Here is a 17,700-nt window from a genome sequence, read left to right as displayed (position 1 = left end):
ATCACTCATGTCATTCTTGCTTCCCATGCTGGGACCAAATGCTATAAAGCATTATTTTTACAGCACTGTAATTCATAAGCCAGACAGTCCAACTGTGATCTCTCTCTTGTTCAGTGATTGTTTCAAAAGTCAAGTAACTCTGCTGTGACGTAACATCAGAAACTGATCTCTACTAAATCCATTCTAAAATTCTAAGTGAAGTAGAAACAAGCATTAGTATTGTTGTTTGGTAATTATTCTTATTTTTTAATTTGTGAGGCATAGAATAGTTGGAGTTTGTACTGACTCCTGTGAGGCACTCAATGATCAAGCAATGAAAATAAAACCACACAGCTTCAGTGGACTTTACAAATGTACACTCCTCGTCCCCTCTCTGGGAACTGTTTAATGTGCAACTGGACTATAATGTTTCTTGTTAGGCAGACACCTTAAAAATTCAGAAGCAGCTCCAAAAAAGTATCTTTCCTCCCACAGAGGCATTTTGGAAAATTTACCTGGTCTGATAAACAGAAAAAATGTTGGTGAGAATACTGGTAAATATCTGTTATGTTGATGAATTGACTGTAGAAAGATTGAAAACTGTGTGGTTAAACACTAAAAGTCCTAAACACAAAACTGGTAGGGTTTTGTTTGGTTGGTTTTGGTGTGTGTGTGTGTGTTTGTGTGGGGTTGTTTCTTTGTTTGTTAGTTGGTTTTTAAAATGCAGCACAAGTATCTGTTTTATATTAATCTTCAAATAACATGAGAAACATAGAATTGGAGATAAAATCGTCACAGACTGATCAAGTGAGACAACACATAGCAAAAGGAAGATTCCACTTGTTGCATCTAAATTTTGGGAAAAATTTGCCAAAGCAACAAGACCTGAATTTTTTTACTTTATAAAGGCAGCAAAACTGTAGCAACTGACAGCTGCTCACTGCAACGCTGGTTCCTGCTTCTCTTCCATTGCCTGTGAAAGTCTGAAGGCAGTTTCAATGTGATGGATTATAATGGTTGTAAGGGAACGTATAGCTCCAGTCCAAAACTAAAGTCTGCTGTTACGAAGAGGGAAAAGCAACACACATGTCTAAAATGATAATGTAATATTAGAATTATAACTACTTGTGGTCAGGTGTTCTGCAAGGAAAAACAGCACATGAGTTTGAGATATATGGGATCATATTGTTACTTCAGCCAAAGTAATTTTTTTTTAACTATCTTTCTTTTATATATGTAGTTACATTTGAAAATTTGCATCAGGTCCATGGAAATGTTGATCCTGTTGTGCTTGTGTGAAATGAAGGCTTGGGAGCTTCACAGAGATCAGAGCCCTATTTTGCTGCTAAGAACACATTTGTGATTTAACTCTTTGTCCACACAGCACGTAACAGAAGCAGGAGACTGAAATCTCCAAATGGTTGTCTTGAAATGCCAGTTGCCCTAGCTATTTGGTATGTATTTATAATAAACCATATACTTTAAAAGGCTCAGTTTAATAATCTGTCTGTGCTGCTAAAGAAAATATGATTAACAGCATAAATAAGCAAATCCAAACTAATTCTACTTCAGCTAGCATTAGTAAATACGTGACCCATGTCCAAATCCAGAGTCCTTGATGTGTTGTACAGGCTATGCTGAAATTTGGACTGCTGTGTCCTCACGGCATATGTTGCTTGTGGGAAAAGACCTAGCATTAACAAGACCCAGTTTGAAAAACTTGCACTATCACTTAAGTCTTAACATTTCTTGAGTTACAACTCTAAGTGTGGAGTATAATTGATCTTTCTGAATCTTGTTCTGTTGAACTTGGCTTTGTGTAATAGGCCTGTGCTCCGAATTAAAGCCAGAACTCCCCTACCCCCTGTGCTTGGCACGCTACACTGAGATTGGCAGCACTGGGTGATTAGGTAATGCAGCAAATGTGGCTTATGAAATCATCACCCACATCATGTAGCAGGTGGGTAAATTACAAAGCATTTAGACTAATTTCTTTGGTGTTTCTAATCGGAGACAGAGAGTAATGTTAACGGAGGAAGTTTGTGAGTAGTAGTAGATCTCTTTATTGTCTTGGGTGAAACAGAGATCATTCTAAAGGTGTTAGAGGCATCCAAACCCTGTCTCTAACAGTAATACATGCTAATTAACAGTACCCTTAATTAGTGGGTGGACTTGCTGTGTGTAATAGTTCTATTGCAGTTCAGCATTGAAAGACTGCAATATAAACTGGTTAAAGTGTGTGGTGTTGTGTTTTGTGTTTTAACTTTTCTTTCCTTCCTGTGTGTATTGTTCTTCTTGTAAATGTGCTTTTGATTGTTCACTCTCTAATAACCAGTATGGAAATGCAACAACTTGCTTGTCTTTTCTGAATGCTCCAAATCTTTTTCATGATTTGTACCGATGGTCTTAAACAGATCTGATTGTTCTGCATTATGTGGGAAGTAACTCTCCTTCTGGAGCTCATAATCAAATAATTGGAAAAAAATGAAAAAAATGTTCTTCCTATTTCTGTTTTATAACAAATTCATGCTAGACATCAAGTCTCGCTCTGCAGATGAAAACAATGCACTCAGGTAAGAAAAATAACTATGTTGGATTTCACTAAGAATCTCCAGAGTAACTTAAACTTGCCATTTGCAGTAAAGCTGCATTTTTTTAATGTGTTTTGTTTTGGTTGGAAGCCCACAATACGCTGTGGTGCTTCTGAGATTGCTTTCTACAACAATGCAAAATACAGTTATATTGGTAATTAATTTAAAGTGGTTTTTGCATGCTTTGCATTTATTTATTTATTTATTTTAAAAGACAACACCTTTGGAATCTGCAAAGGTATCTTTCTTTGCGTTGACAGAACCTCACTTAACAGAACTGAGAATCTGATCAAAACTCAATTTCGTCTTAATAGCTGCCAAGTTCTTGTACCTTATTAGTTTAAAATATGACATGGTAATGGAGACCATGAATGACATCTTACTGTGAGGATGGCACTGGCTATAAACTGGAATTAGCTTCCATACTAAAGAGATGGATTATAAGCAGTATTCTAAACACAGACACAAACACCAAAATTCAAGGAAGAGGAGAGAAAGATCATTACGGTTATTCTACAAGGCATCCAGAGCTTCTTTAAATTCTTCAATATTATATCCATTACAATTAAGTTGAACTTCAAAGATGTTTTAAGTAATTTGGCTATGGGTCATTAAGTTAACAATGTCACTGTGTTCTTGCTATCTCGTTTACCTTAATTAGAGTGCACTGTTATAAATGATGGCAATACTGTGTAACAAGCTGGATTTGATAGCCACTGCCAAGTGCTCATTTTAAGATGTTTTTATTTTGCTGGCTGTATCCTTGCTGAGTAGTAATCTGCATCAAGTTATTCTTCTAACAAGCTCATCATTGCTTTGGGATTTCATTTATAAGAGATATGCACTACATAAATGTTGATATAGGAAGGAAGTGAATGGATTGGGGTATCTGAAGGAGGTAGATTAAGAAGGTGAAAATGAAGCTGGTACTGTGGTGGAAGTCTCTTTTTTTTTTTTTTCCCCTTGACAGATTCTGCCTTATTTTTAAGGAAATTTGTTGTCAGAATAAAGTTATTATGAATAGAAACAACTAAAAAAATAAATTACTTTGTTCTCACCTTTTTCATGATTAAGGTGGAAATATGTTTATGAAGTTATGGTATGTCTAGGCAAGGTGCACTTTTTTGCTTTGTTTCTGCAGAAGGCTGGGATGATGAAAAATGTATTCTGGAATATCACAGTTATTCTTTTCACTTGTGTGTGTGTATTTTGCTTAAATATAGAGCACAGTTCCATGCTTTAGCTGATAAAACTTCTGTAGAAATGCGACTTTTTAATCTAAAAGCATCCATTTGTTTCTTTGGGGACCTTTTGTGGACAGCTGCTATTTGAATTGGGGATAGCTCTTCCTGAAGGCTTATCTAGATGAAATAATTCAATTCACTGACGTCAATTACATATGAAAGAAACATGAATTACTAGTTCTTTAATTTCTTATGTTTTCAATGCCTAGGCTGATGCTTCAATGATAAAGTTACTTTTGATCTGTCTCTACAAACGTGGTTTACTTCAGTTATCTGCACTGTTGCAGTTCCTGTTAGAAAAGTCAATTTGTTCAAAGACCTTGAGTTCTAGTTTTCCCTGATAAGACAAATTCCAGAAGATGGACAGAGCATTGGGTTCAGTGTGATTTTTACTTTACCTCTAAGACTTTTGGAGATCCTGATATCTGCATAATTAAAATACTGTCTTGATGAGACTGTGCTGGCACACAACATTGCTGTTCTAAATGTCTGTTGCCCAAAGAGTGTTGAGGATGTTAAAAGATGCCCCTGCCGTTGATTCAAAAGAAAAAGCCACCAAACAAAACCCCCAAAAGCCAAACAAAACAGAGTGCAGGTCTGAGGCTGGAGATAATTGCAAAGAATTAACCAATCCTTAAAAACATAAAGAGGGCTGTTCCTGAGGGAGAGGAACAAGAAGTGAACTCAGTAGACAAAACAATACTTATTGACTGATGATGCTGCAGAAGTATAAATAGTGTATGAATACATAGATATGACATACTAAAAACATACTGCAAACATGCTTTAATTAGCGAAATCATAGCAACCACTGATGATGCTTTATGACTGAACAGAGATCACTAAATTAAAAATAGGTAAAACTTGCTTATCAAGCATTGAACAATACCTGGTTTATAATCCAAAAGCTCTTCCTTACAGTTGGAAGACACTCTCAGTGCTGGCAATGAATTTCATAACTCTTCTAATTAACCCTACAGGTTACAGAACATAACTTGTGTCACCCAGCTTCTATATGCATTATGTTCCAAGGCTTCCCCTGCAAGATGCTCTTGATTTGGTCACTAAAGTGTGTTCTATCAGGTGTAGAAAACATCAGTGCTGCTCAGCATAGTAATTGAGGGCCTCTGTTCAGGGATGATGCACGTCACTAGTCAGTGTGTGTGTGATTTTTGTCAGGGCTGGGGGGTACCTGGCCTTTTGGATGTATCTGCCACCAGGCAGTATCATTTCTAGACTTGGCCTTTTAGCTGTTCTGCCCACTGTTGGTGACTTTTACATGTGAGTGCTTGAGATGATGTGTTTATGTGAAGACCTGAGTTTTACTGTGAAAGGTTGAGACTGCCTTTGAAGGAAGTGTTGCTCACTGTTACTTGGAAAACCACTTAGTAATAGCTTATATTATGTAAGTCTACTTTATGTTGCATGAAATCCAAGAAAAAAGGTTGCAAACCAAAACAAAAGGCAAAAACAACAGCTGTATCTCACTTGGTGAGGTGACAGATGGTAAAAATGTGGCAATGCTGCTTTGCACATTCAAAGCAAACATACATGTCTATACATATGAGAAACAAATTTATGCTCTTACCTGTGAAAAAGCAAGAAAAATATCTTTGTTTTGGATATGTATTCTCTCACATTGTCCGGTCCTATCCCTGAGCTGAGTGTATGGCAGGAGAGGTCATCGGTTCTGGTGGGATATGATGGGAAATGAGGTGTGAATGTAGATCCACTGCTCCCTCACGGTTCTCCTGAAATAATCATACATACCACCAATAAATCTGTTTAATAGCTATTCTGCTGTGCTGAAGAGGGGAGGAAAAACAAACAAAAAGCACAACACAAAACAGGGAGGCAAAGTGTGTTTTCTTTGTTCTGTTTATAGTGTTCTCAGGAATATGAAATCTCCCTTGTGTTGTACATGGCACTGTAGCTCACCTAGTCTTCTATGTATATGGAGAATAACATGTTTGCTGAGGCTGAGACCTGAAACTGAAATCTAATGGATCTTACAGAATCTTGTAATGTTGGAAGCCACAAATATGTACTCACAGACATGAGAAATTAAAAAATCGTAGAGTAAGGGGTGAAATACAGTGTTTCTTTTTCCAGCTCGTGAACCTCTTTCTGTCTGACTTCTACCTTGGACTAGCCTTGATTAGAGGCAGAACAACAATATAGCAAAAACAGTTTTCTCTTAAAGATTGGGGAATCTAGGTCTTATAATCTCCCTTCTGCAAGTCATAGGTTTTCATTTTTAAGTATCAAACTTGAGCGGTTCTTGTCAAGTTGAGCACCTAAGCCCTGTGTGTATTCTGTAACATGCACACTGTTCCCACTTGGCTCTCAGGCTGAGCAGCTCAGCCTTCTTCACATCTACTGACTGTAAAATAGGAGGTAATGCTTATTTAATTTGGAGTGTTGAGGTTTGTGTACTAAGTTGTATTACATTTAGCAAAGTAAATTAATGCTATGTAATGGAAAATATCATCACGGAGCTAAACTATAAGCGTATCTGTAGACGTATGTAGTTATCTAACAGATGATGGGTTTCTTTTGACCATTATTTTTTACTTAATGTTTCTGAATTACTTTTTAATGATTTAAATTTAGGTTTAATTTTCATGCTTCTCTAATGGATGAATGATGAGAAGAGAGACCTTGGAACCAAGACCATTTGAACTCTGTTCTCTAATGAGCAAGTAGCTTTACATGTAATGTATTAACAGATTTCAGCTCTTATGTACAGGTATGGAATATCATGTTAGTTGTACATTTACTGGCATACAATGTAGAAGATAAAATTACAAACTGTGCAGTTTTTAGATTAATAAGATTAGGTGTCTACAAATCACCCTCTAGAGTAAATCAGATTACAAGCACTGTCTGGCCAAAAACCCAGGAGAGACGATGGCTGAAATCAGACATGTAAGTGGTACATAGTAATGTGGAGCCAGATAGAATCTCAGATTCCCTACATTGCCTGTACTATTGAGAGAGGACTTAATCAAAATATACTGACATGTAATTGGATGAATAATTAAAGGAACAAGGAAATTTTGGCTACCTTTCCGAATATCATCTCCATGTTTTTCTGTCTCTTTTTCCCTTGTAACTACCTGAACGTGAATGTGGCTTCATCTGGATAAAGTTTGTCACTATGAACTCTGTTTTAAACAAAGTGGGGAAGTGGAAGCAGTGTTCAGTACTTTTAGGAATGGTGCAGACTTTCCATGAAATAGCAGTCTGCAAATGTGTTTATGCCGTAATGGAGGGGAGGAATACTCATGCTACATACTTGTTAAGCTAGTTGAGAGCAGCTGGTTGCCAATGAACGAAGACATACTCTTTTCATATCAGAAATACTGATTTTAAAAATTGAAGTCATGGTGTTTGTGGAATATGTGCTTGCCTGTTTTCTGTGCCTCATGTCTACTTTACTAGGATTCAGACTATTACTGAACTGCTTAGTAGCTGTCTCACAACTGCTCTTTGGCTTGGCTATCCTCTAGTGTATGCTCAAGCAAATCAACTCTGAGCAGAAACGGTAATATGCAGCCCTAATGCAACGGAAGTCCAAATTAACTCTTTAGGAAAAAATTCTATTGCTAGGAGCTCAAGTATTGCTGGTATTCCTGTATGCTAGGTGTATTCTTTCCAACAGTGGTGTTCTAGAATATTTCCTATCAAAGATAATGAACATTTCGTGTATTTCTACTTGAATTATATTTATTTAGTTATATTTAATAATTTCTGTAGACACCCTCATCTAGGAATTAAGCAGATAGAATGACTTTGAAGACTACCAAGAAATAAAGTAGAATTGGCTTCTGTTTGTGATTGTCAGGATATGTCACAAAACCGGGAAGGTGTCTCAGTTATGTATAAGAAAAACTGAATGCAGGCTGAATTTGGATTCAGACCTGGAATGCTTCAGGTTCAAAAAACAATGAGTTTAGTTTTTTAGTTGCCTTGGGTATAGGAATCACCATGAGAGAAGAATGGTTTTGGTCTTGAAGGTCTCTAGCTTAGTTTCATACCTGATCTATGTTAATTTTAACTGATTTTTACATGGTGTGTTTTAAATTTCTTTCTTAGTACTATTACATGTTATTGGCAATTTTATGTTGATCAACAGGACAGTCAAATTGGTTGGCACCATTTGCTTTTACTGGTCTGAAGTTTAGCATGTTATAAGACCCTATTTGATGTATATAACTCACAGTTTGCGTAAATCACTGAATAAAACAGCAGTACAACATAGCTAAAAAGAGAAAAATAAACAGAAGTGTGACTTAAGTCGGAATGGATTCACTGGTAGGGTGAGGGGAGAGTCTGGTTTTGGAAATTAGTGTGGCTGCTGAAGAGCTGTCTTATTGAAAAAACGATATGGACCAGTTTGAATGGGCTGTTGGATATTACTATGCTGATAAAACTGGGTGAATGTTTGTAGAATGGACTAAGACTCTGCAGATATCAGTCAGGTGTATTAATTGTAGTACTGAGATTTTTGTCAAGTTCATAATAAATCTAATCCTGGCCTGCTGTTCTGTCCTCTGCCATTAGGGTTTAAATTCTAACCTATGATGTGCAGTGAGAATGTTGACACACTGATGAAAATATTATCCCCACATGTGAGAGATATTGTGCAATGTATCACAATTCTGGTATTTCTGCTGTTTTTAGATGGTAACTAGTGGCAGCACCAGCATTGACCTTCCAAATACAAGTTGTTTTAATTGTAGTTGAGGTACTACAGTAACTGTTTAGGGAAATTATGAACATGGCAGCATATTGTCTTTTAGAAAAATGCCCTGGGAATTTCATTATTTATTCTATTTTTCTTTCTGGCAAGGGTCAAAAGTGGATGGGGAGGTTTCAGAAGCCTGTATCAAAATATAAAGAATATAAGGATGTGTCAGGTGTTTGTGCTGACTTGGACCTTCAACCAATACTATGCAATGACCTTAGACTTTAGAAGCTCCTTTGATTTCTCCACAGGGAGCATTTTACTGATTCCTGTATGCCTTTAATTGCAATCTCATTTATCCTTTGCTACAGTCCTGGCAATCATTTCATCACAGTCTGGCAAGCAATGGTTTCTGCTTTAAATGAGATCTATGGTCAGTGAAAATGCTGACTTCACAGACAATGCCAGGAAGTTTGAGGGGGATTAAGACAATGGCTTTGCAGGGTCTAGAGTATTGAATGTTACCACCCTGTCATTGAATGTCTTTCAGATTCAGCTTCTTATGCAGAGGGCCAATGATAACCATTTTTCCTTTTAAAAAAAGATACTGTGTGCATAACCAGTGCTGTATAAGACAGGGAAAAACATTCCCAGAATCTTTTTTTTTCTTGAAAACATACTGCTTTTTGTGACTGAGAGGTGATGACAACAGCCATGTTCAACTATGTCACAGTTTCCTTAATGTAGACAGTGTAGCAGCTGTATTGCAAATGACAGAGTCCTTGTACTCCAGGGAATACCTGTTGGTTAAGCAGTGACAAGTTGTGGAATGATGTAGTTCACACGTCCTCTTTTCTTGTGTTGGATTTGATTAGTAAACAGCAATCTGTAGCTGCTTAGAATATCGAAGTTCTGGAAGCTCAAGCAGATTTTGTCAAAAATTTGCTATTAGCTTGTACTTGAAGGACCATTCTGCTTGAAAATTTTCTTCTTATGAGGATGTCTTAAAGATCTTTCTTCTCTCATGCAGTATTCAGATGTTCTTTCATCATTTTGCGCAAATGGCGTAAAGCTTTGTCTGAGACACTGATGTTAATGATTTATTCTGAGAATAAGGGGTTGAGGTCACAATGTTTTTTGACTTTGAGTAAGTGGCTTCCAAAATAAGAAACCTTGCTCAATAAATAAACTGGGTCTGTATGCAAAGAATAAAATTGTAGCTACATCGACTGTTTCTGTGATGTATGGAAAAGACTGAGGGAAACCTTACCTGGTTACAGTGTTTCCCCTTGCAGAGACCTGAGTTGTTCATGTAAATTTACTTTCATCAGGTCCAGTCACAAACCAATAGTTCATAGTAAACATATTTTGAAAGGAAATGGAATATGTTTAAATGAAAGGGCTGTAGGAACTCAGATCATCAATCACTTCTCCCACAATATCAAGTGGGAGAGAGCCTTATTGTTAGAGGTGAAAACATGACAGCTTAATATGTTGGGACTTCAGAGACAAAAATGAGCTAAAAAAACTACTGCAGATAACTTAGGGATTATTTTCCTTTTACATTTTCAACACAGATAGCAAGGTGCTGTCTTGCTAGATGGCCTCATTCTCTTTTTAGCTATTTCAATGTTATTTAAGGAGTAAGTACAGAAAGGAGGATTTGCCTTTTTAGAGAATCTCCAATGCAGTGCTGCCAGCCTCCTTCTTACTGTATTTTAATAGTATTTATAATTAAGTACTAAAAAGCCCTCTCTCATGTAACTCAAAGTTTTCTATTATCCTAATGAGTCTGAACTCTAAAGACTGGGTTTATTTATGTAAGTAACTGTATGCAAATAAATGGACTGGAAGCTCAAAGTATCTTCTCCATAGGACAGCAGCATTAGACAACACATCAATGACCAAATATTTGACAGGACTTCTCCCCAAGCGACCACCCAACTACCTCATCCTAGAACTACATATCTCAAAACTGCTACTCTGAAGTAGCAGTGAAAGCACATGGAGATAGAACTTGCATTCTTAAAAGCCCCTCTGTCACCAAAGCCAAATGCCATGCATTCATGTATAGGCATGGATGTGTAGGTAGTACTGCAACCAAACAGGATGCCAGAGGAAAAGATGTCAAAAGGTTACAGGACAAGAAGAGTTCCCATTCAACCTGCTCCTGGCCCTTCTCTTCTGTAAAGCAACAGCACACAGACAAGTAGACGGGTTTCTGCACTACAACCCTCAGTCTGGAATGGAAGGACAAGCTGCAGTCTGATGGCTGAGCCAGCCATGGATCCAATAGTGTTATCCAGAAACACGGGTTAAAATTCTGTCAGTGTCAGCACAGAAGTTCACTATAGGAGATTTGATCTTCTACTATCTGAGTACACTGAAGTATAAACTTATTATGCTGTTTATGCACTCTGGGGCATTCAGACACAGAGCACTAACATTTTGTGTAACTTCTTAAGCTTGCAGAATAATATCCCTCAAAACAAACCCATTTCGCCTTCCTTATCAAAAGGTCTTGACTCTTATAAGACTCTTATCCCAAATGTATTTCTGTTATGCATTTACAGTTTATTTGCTGCTATGCATAGGAAGAAAGTTAAGACTAAAGAGCAGTTATTCATTTCCTTGGATTGTAAGAGCTGGGTCTGTTAAGCCACTCTAGTTACCTTTTTGTATATGTTTTAATTCCAGCAGCATTTCTTCTATACAGATTTTTAAAACCTGCATATATTTTTAATAGAAAGTTGGGTAGAGAGTTATATTTTAGTTTGGAGTGTACCTATGATGCACAATGAAATTCATTGCACAGATTCCCAGACAGGCTGAAACACTTATGATATACTCTAATTTTCAATAATAACAACACCAACAAAAAAAAAAAAATCACACAACAAAAAACAAGTTACTCTGCATGTATTTTCAGATCAAGCATGTACAATCTCTAAAAATTCAGTATGAAAACATTTCCATCCTTATATCAAATACCAAGTATTTCAAGTCTAAAATTCTTTCAAACCATTAGGTTGCTGTTCAGTTCTAAGCATCATCAATCAATGAGTTGAGATAGTGACAAAAGCAGAAAAGATTGTGTTTAGGAATTAATGGAAAAAGAAGTTAATTGCAGAAGAATGATTGGCATTTATGGTCCATGCACCATGTACAGAATAGCTCAAATTTTTCAGTAGATCCTCCTCCCAAATTGTCTTTAGATAAGTATGTCAAAATTCATCAATATTAATTTATAGCAAAAGTTGGAAAAGGATAAATTGTGGAAGATAGGAATATTATGACAAACAATGCGTTCTATCGACGTGTGCAGCACTGAAATTAAATTAAATTGAGGATTTGGGGTAGTTAAGTTCTACACATACATTCCACGAGTCAGAACTTTCTGCAGTTAGTATGCAGTAAAGTTCATCACACTACAGCTTTTGCTGTTCTATACATAGAGAATGTTACAGTGCATCACATAGACACTGTAGCAGTGTTTTCGCAAATGTTAAAATGTTGAGTTATTGTGGAATCACTTGTAGTGTACAGTACTTCTTTGAACCATTTATTTCAACTTAAGATAATTTTTACTAGGTAAGGCACATGAAAAGCAGCTACAAAAACATCTCCAAAAATGAATAGCCCAAGTTTTTGAAGAAGACATTTACACCATAGCTGCTGCTTCTATCTGTCGGTTTTGTCTTGAAATCCCACAGCGACCAAACAATAAAATCACGGCAGAACTGCTGTGAACTTGAGTACTGACTTTACCATCTATTCCTCTTCCATTGCTTCTGGCACTCCAATATCCCCACAGCAGAAGGGAGCAAAGGGCTCCTGATAACTGAATAGAATTCAGGGAGCATTAGCGGTAACACATACGCATTTGCACTCTGATTTCTAACACCACACTTCATGTATCCCTGCTTGAAAGCTCTCGCTTTGAAGTACTCCAGACATTTGTTCTCCTATTTCCCTGAGCTGGTATGAATAACTAGTATTTGTTTGTTGCAAAATGCCCTCTGTTGTAAAACCTTTTTAAAATTTCAAACTGTACAACAACAATTATTTCATATTCCTTAATCTAGCCATTTTTTCTGCCTGATTCATTTTGTTAAGCATGCTAGTTCACACTCTCATTGCTGGATTTTTTTATTATTTCTTTTAAAAATTCTAATATTCCTTCAAAGATGTGTCTCTGCAACCAACATGTTCTGTTCACTTAGACAGAAGATACATTTGGGGCACTGTTCCTTTTTAACTGAATGCCTAAGCTGTCTTCAGTCTCTTTCCACAGTAGGATACCAGCAAAAACATAAAAGAAATCAGAGTTCAGAGACAGAATTGCATATGGATAACTAAAATAGGAAAGGTAAAATGTAATCAATGCTTACTAACTTTCATGTAGGATCTAGAGACTTTTTACTTTAAATTTGTTTTACACTGACATAATAATTGGCTTCATTAGTCTTGAAAATTGTCGCTGCAAGTCAGACAGGCTGACTGCCTGGCTCCTGCAGAAAATAACATTAGTAAATGCTAATTGTTAAATGAAATTTCAAGCTAAAATATCCTACATGGAAACACATTGAATTTTAAACACACTGATACAGAGAATTTTAGAGCAGACAAGTAGAACAACACAAACTCAAATCATCACCAAAATGGGAAATGGGGTGCATTTTAAGATTGCAGCTTATTTGAAAAAAGCACACACAATATACCCAGGAAGCACTAAAGCTTCTAATGAAGTAATTCAAAGAAGAAACAAACTTTCCATGCTCTGCTAAACAGTTTATTTCACACTTGTCGCTTTTTCTAACATTTGCAAGGAACACCACATTGTACAAATTTCAGGGATTTTTTTTTTTTTATTTCTTTTAAAGACAGATACTGTTAAAGAACAGAAACATGGAAAAAAGGTTTTTCTGTAAGTTTTACTTACCATGCATTTGCATTCTTAAGGTACTTATAAGTAACAAGTCCCACCAATGCTTTCATACAAGGCAAGTAATTTATTGACAGGAATGAGGGAGGAAGCTATTACAAGACCTAAGCTGAATAAAATGGGTTTGCTGAGGTCCTCCTTAAGCAGAAATTTGGATCTTCACAGATTTCCACTATTTTATTAAACACTTAGGTATCACAGTTCTTTAATTATCATCTTTCACCCAATACTTCTTTAAAATATTAGCACAAGTTGAAATTGTTTGTTAAAAAACACAGTGGTCTCTCTAAAATGGGCTCTTTCTCCTCATTACTCCATTGAGGCTTCTTCAGACTGTTGATACAAAATTCCTGTAAAGTAGCATAATAATAGTTCTTCCTCAGCTTTGCAAGGCCTCTATCTACACATGAAATCCAAAACGGATTTTAAAAAAAACTTTGAAAACGATAATTTACTCAGTTCTTCAGTCACATATGACATAAGAGGGGGAGGAAAATAAAAAAAAAGACTTGATGAGACAGTCTCCTGATCTCTCACATAGGAGAACAAGCATGTTAGCCAAGAAAAACTTCAAAGGTCTGCAAAGTAGGTTCGTAAATCTCAGCAGCCTTTCCAAGCTCTGCTTTGAGTTCCAGATGCAAAGACCGTGACAATATTGGCTAGAAACTGATTTCAAAAATCTGCTCAGAGTGAGATTTTATTAAGAGTTGAAATCTAGAAAGCAGGAGGATAAATTAGTGAAAGAAATTATATTCCTTATTATTTCTTCCTCAGAAAGGTCTGAGAAAACATCAATAAAGAGCATTCTAATGAATCTACTAACTCAGATACAGTGTCACCAACAATGGAATACTCAGAAAAGAGAGAAGTAGAAAATACAAGTTTTAAAGACAATTTACCTGGAAAGTCATTCTACAGACAAAATTGGTGCACACTAAAGAAGACACTTTCCCTGCTTTGTCCAGGTCCTCAAGTAGGTCCCAGATTCTGCTCTGTCCATATGAACAGGATATGCAACCATCAGAAATAAGTGCTAAGGGTTTCACTGGGGAGACAGTGATTCTCACGACACACCATACACTAGAAGAATCACAGAATGTTAGGGATTGGAAGCAAGAGCAGACAAGATTTACTAGTTATAGAATTGAGATAGATGGGCAGAATGGATTTAGAAATCAGATTCTGGCAAATCTTGTAGCAGTTTATAATAGCTACAGTTTGCTCTCTGCTCCACACTCTAAGGAGTTAGCCTGTTACCTCCAATACAGGCAGGTATTACACCAAGAACCCCACTGAGAAGTGGGTCACAGCTGAAGTGCAGGAACATGTTCCCATTCCACCACCTAAAAGAGATGGGAAAGCGCAGTTGCTGACAGGCAACAGCCCCCAAAGATACTGCCAGGGGAGGTGTCATCACCACCTCCCATCACTCCTCAAATTCTGTCACACTGCTACCATTCAGCTGCCACCACCTCTAAGATAACAGGGAAAGAGTGGGCTTGGGTTCAGAGATTTTTTTCCCCAAATTTTCTTAGAATATGGAAAATTTGTGCACAAGTACCTGCACTGAGCTATCAGTTAGTGCTTAGGCTTAAATATAATCAGGATGCATTTATCTGCTGGCAAAAACTATCAAGCCACAGCACCTTTGACACTTCTGTAATATTTTGTGTTCAAAACAAAGACATTCATATTTATATATTATGTAAAACAATAATATAGCAAGAGGCATTTTTCTGTGTTTCTCCATGTGCCTTGTAAGACATAACAAATACAAATATTTTCTCTTGTAAGGCTAATATAGTTTTTAAAATAATGTTTATGTATTGCTACAAGATATGTGTTCCTGTAATTTCTCAGATAGCTAATTGAGACAAAAAGTAGCTTTTGCTTATTCCAAGACCCCATTTATAAAAAACAAACAAACAAACAAACAAACAAAACAAAACACAAAACAAAACAAAACCCACTCACAACAGCAGCAGAGCATTATGGTGTTGCAAAGGAACCCTTTCTCTTTTTTCTGCCGAGTCTTAACAAAGTAGCAACAGCTGTACTTGAACCTACATCCATTGCAGCACCACAGAGTTTGTAGCACTGTAGTCTCTCCTTTTTTCCCCGCTGTGGCATAAAGCAGATGCCTACAGAAGAGTTCTAGGACAAGGCAAAGAATATAATAGTTTTTCTCCTCAGACTCCGTTTTTGTTCACAGGCTGAGCCAGAAATGGTCTATATATTGGCTCTCACCACATTAACCTTTTCGGTTGCCTTCTGAACCCATCCAGACCTTTCACATCCACAACACTCTGCAGCAAGGAGTTCCGCAGTCTGAGATTCGCAAAGTTTACAAGGATTCAAATCATGACCAAACTGAAAATCACTAAACAGTACTCAAAAACAGAGCCTTAAAGAAGAAAACAAAACAAAACAAAAACACTCACATGTTTCAGAGTTTCTAGAGTTTATTAGCTTGAACAGTGTTAACTGTATAACTATAGGCCTTGAAAGAAGTGTCTCAGATTGAAAAAGACCGTTGCAAGACACAAATATGGTGGTTTAACATTTCTCCATTTGCTGGAGATAAGGACTTAGGCACTTGACATTTTTATGAGGGGAAGCTTGTTTATTTGCTTCTACTCTTCACATCTGGTTTGAATGTTAGTTAGTTATCAATGGACTTGCTAGATTGGAATAAGCATTCCTTTATATGAGTACACACAGAAATGCAGATGAAGTTAAGCTCTGTTCTAACTGCTCATGGCAATTTAAGTCTATGCAGCCTAAAAGACCTACCAAAATTTAAGCAGGACATGTCACCACAAAACACTTTCGTGTAATAAAACACCTTTTCTTTCTACTTATCACTTCTACTGGATATTGCTGGTACATCTAACATCAGTTGACTTCATGTATGTAAAACCTGACATTTCCTTAATTAATTAGTCACTGAATAACATCCGAACTTCCGTAGGAATTATGATTAATGGAATTTCAAGCGTCATGGTCCTTTTTTGTCATCAGTGCTGGAAGCAAGCATGCTTTTGCTCTCAACCATACAAAATACTGATCAAGTCTGAGAACAATAATCAGTCAGTGATCCACACACCATTCTACAAATTCAAAAGTACTTTCCAAAACAGAAGTAACTCCGGCATAACTACATGAAGAAAAGTTACCCCAGCTGTTAACTGTACTGGTTGTGAGAGATTTGTGCTGAGGTATCGACTATGGCAAATCCCATTGATTTTGCACAGCACACTATTGAACTAGTTCAGGCAAGAATAAGTCATATATATTTATTCTTGTAAAATTCAGTAGAAGCATCTTGGGTAGTTGAAGTATTTCATAAAAGATCTTGCAGAGACTGTAAAACATTAAGAGCCTGGTGAGTAAAGTGGTCTTAGTTTTAAAGTCTCTGACTACAATAGTGTAATAATTCTAAAACTAATAACTCAGACATAATAAAGATTACTAACAAGGATCACAATCTCTCCTGAATTATGCCTAAATCTTCCTAGTTTTATTTATTGAATTCTAGCACTCAAACTCAAGGCAATTGCTCTGATGGTACTTTCATGCTGATGTAACTCAAACAACAGTACATGTGAAGACAAAAGGTGTTGATATTAAGAGGAAAGTTTGAGAATTCAAGCAACAGCTGACTATGCAGAAAAATGACTCGCGCAGAAAAATCACAAATCCGTTTTATCTTACAGGTAGTAATAAAGTTTGATGAAACTGCTACTTACCTGAAGTATAGCAACAAGTAACCAGGGTGGAGTGTGTGCTGGGCAACAGCTCACTGTTACGTCGGACACTTGTGACATTATGGAAGGCGGAGCACTGAGCAAGTAGTCTGTAATAACAAAAACAGTATTCCTTTGACACAGGGAAGGAATGGAGTCCCCATTTTTGGCTTACATTCCTCTCCAAATCCATCCTCAAAAGACAACATTGGGGCTACCACTTTAGTTATACACCAAGACCGGCAAACAGTTCAACTTGGTAAAATAGGAAATTCTACTATTTATATTCATATCAAATAATACATGTCTTCGAAGATCAAAGTTGCATCACACAGAGACCTCTGACTCTGGTTAAAAGTACTTGCTTCTGGAACCACAATAAAGGAACTAATTTATTTTTCAATTAGAATAAAAATACCAAACGTTAGACAGAAACCAATGCATTCAACTTAAAAAACTGAGACTAGGTGAGCAGCTGGAATCAGTTTGGATAGCATTTTTAAAC

At 36.7% G+C, this 17,700-nt stretch overlaps 1 long non-coding RNA gene across 16 annotated transcripts in view; it reads right to left on the bottom strand.

The window, feature by feature from the left end:
• LOC136106144 (uncharacterized) overlaps positions 1–17,301 on the bottom strand; it is a 474,182-nt gene extending 456,881 nt beyond the window's left edge. For 15 of the 16 annotated variants that reach the window (XR_011740870.1, XR_011740872.1, XR_011740874.1 and 12 more), the window contains exon 1: positions 5,403–5,560. This is a non-coding gene — a long non-coding RNA (uncharacterized lncRNA). Of the gene's footprint in view, positions 1–5,402; positions 5,561–17,198 lie in introns of those variants that run through there. The other variant, XR_011740879.1, reaches the window with a different exon arrangement.
• Positions 17,302–17,700: the final 399 nt, after the last annotated feature.

This window comes from Patagioenas fasciata, chromosome 11, assembly GCF_037038585.1.
Source record: "Patagioenas fasciata isolate bPatFas1 chromosome 11, bPatFas1.hap1, whole genome shotgun sequence".
NCBI lineage: Eukaryota > Metazoa > Chordata > Aves > Columbiformes > Columbidae > Patagioenas > Patagioenas fasciata.
This window is presented reverse-complemented; position numbering and strand designations above follow the sequence as displayed.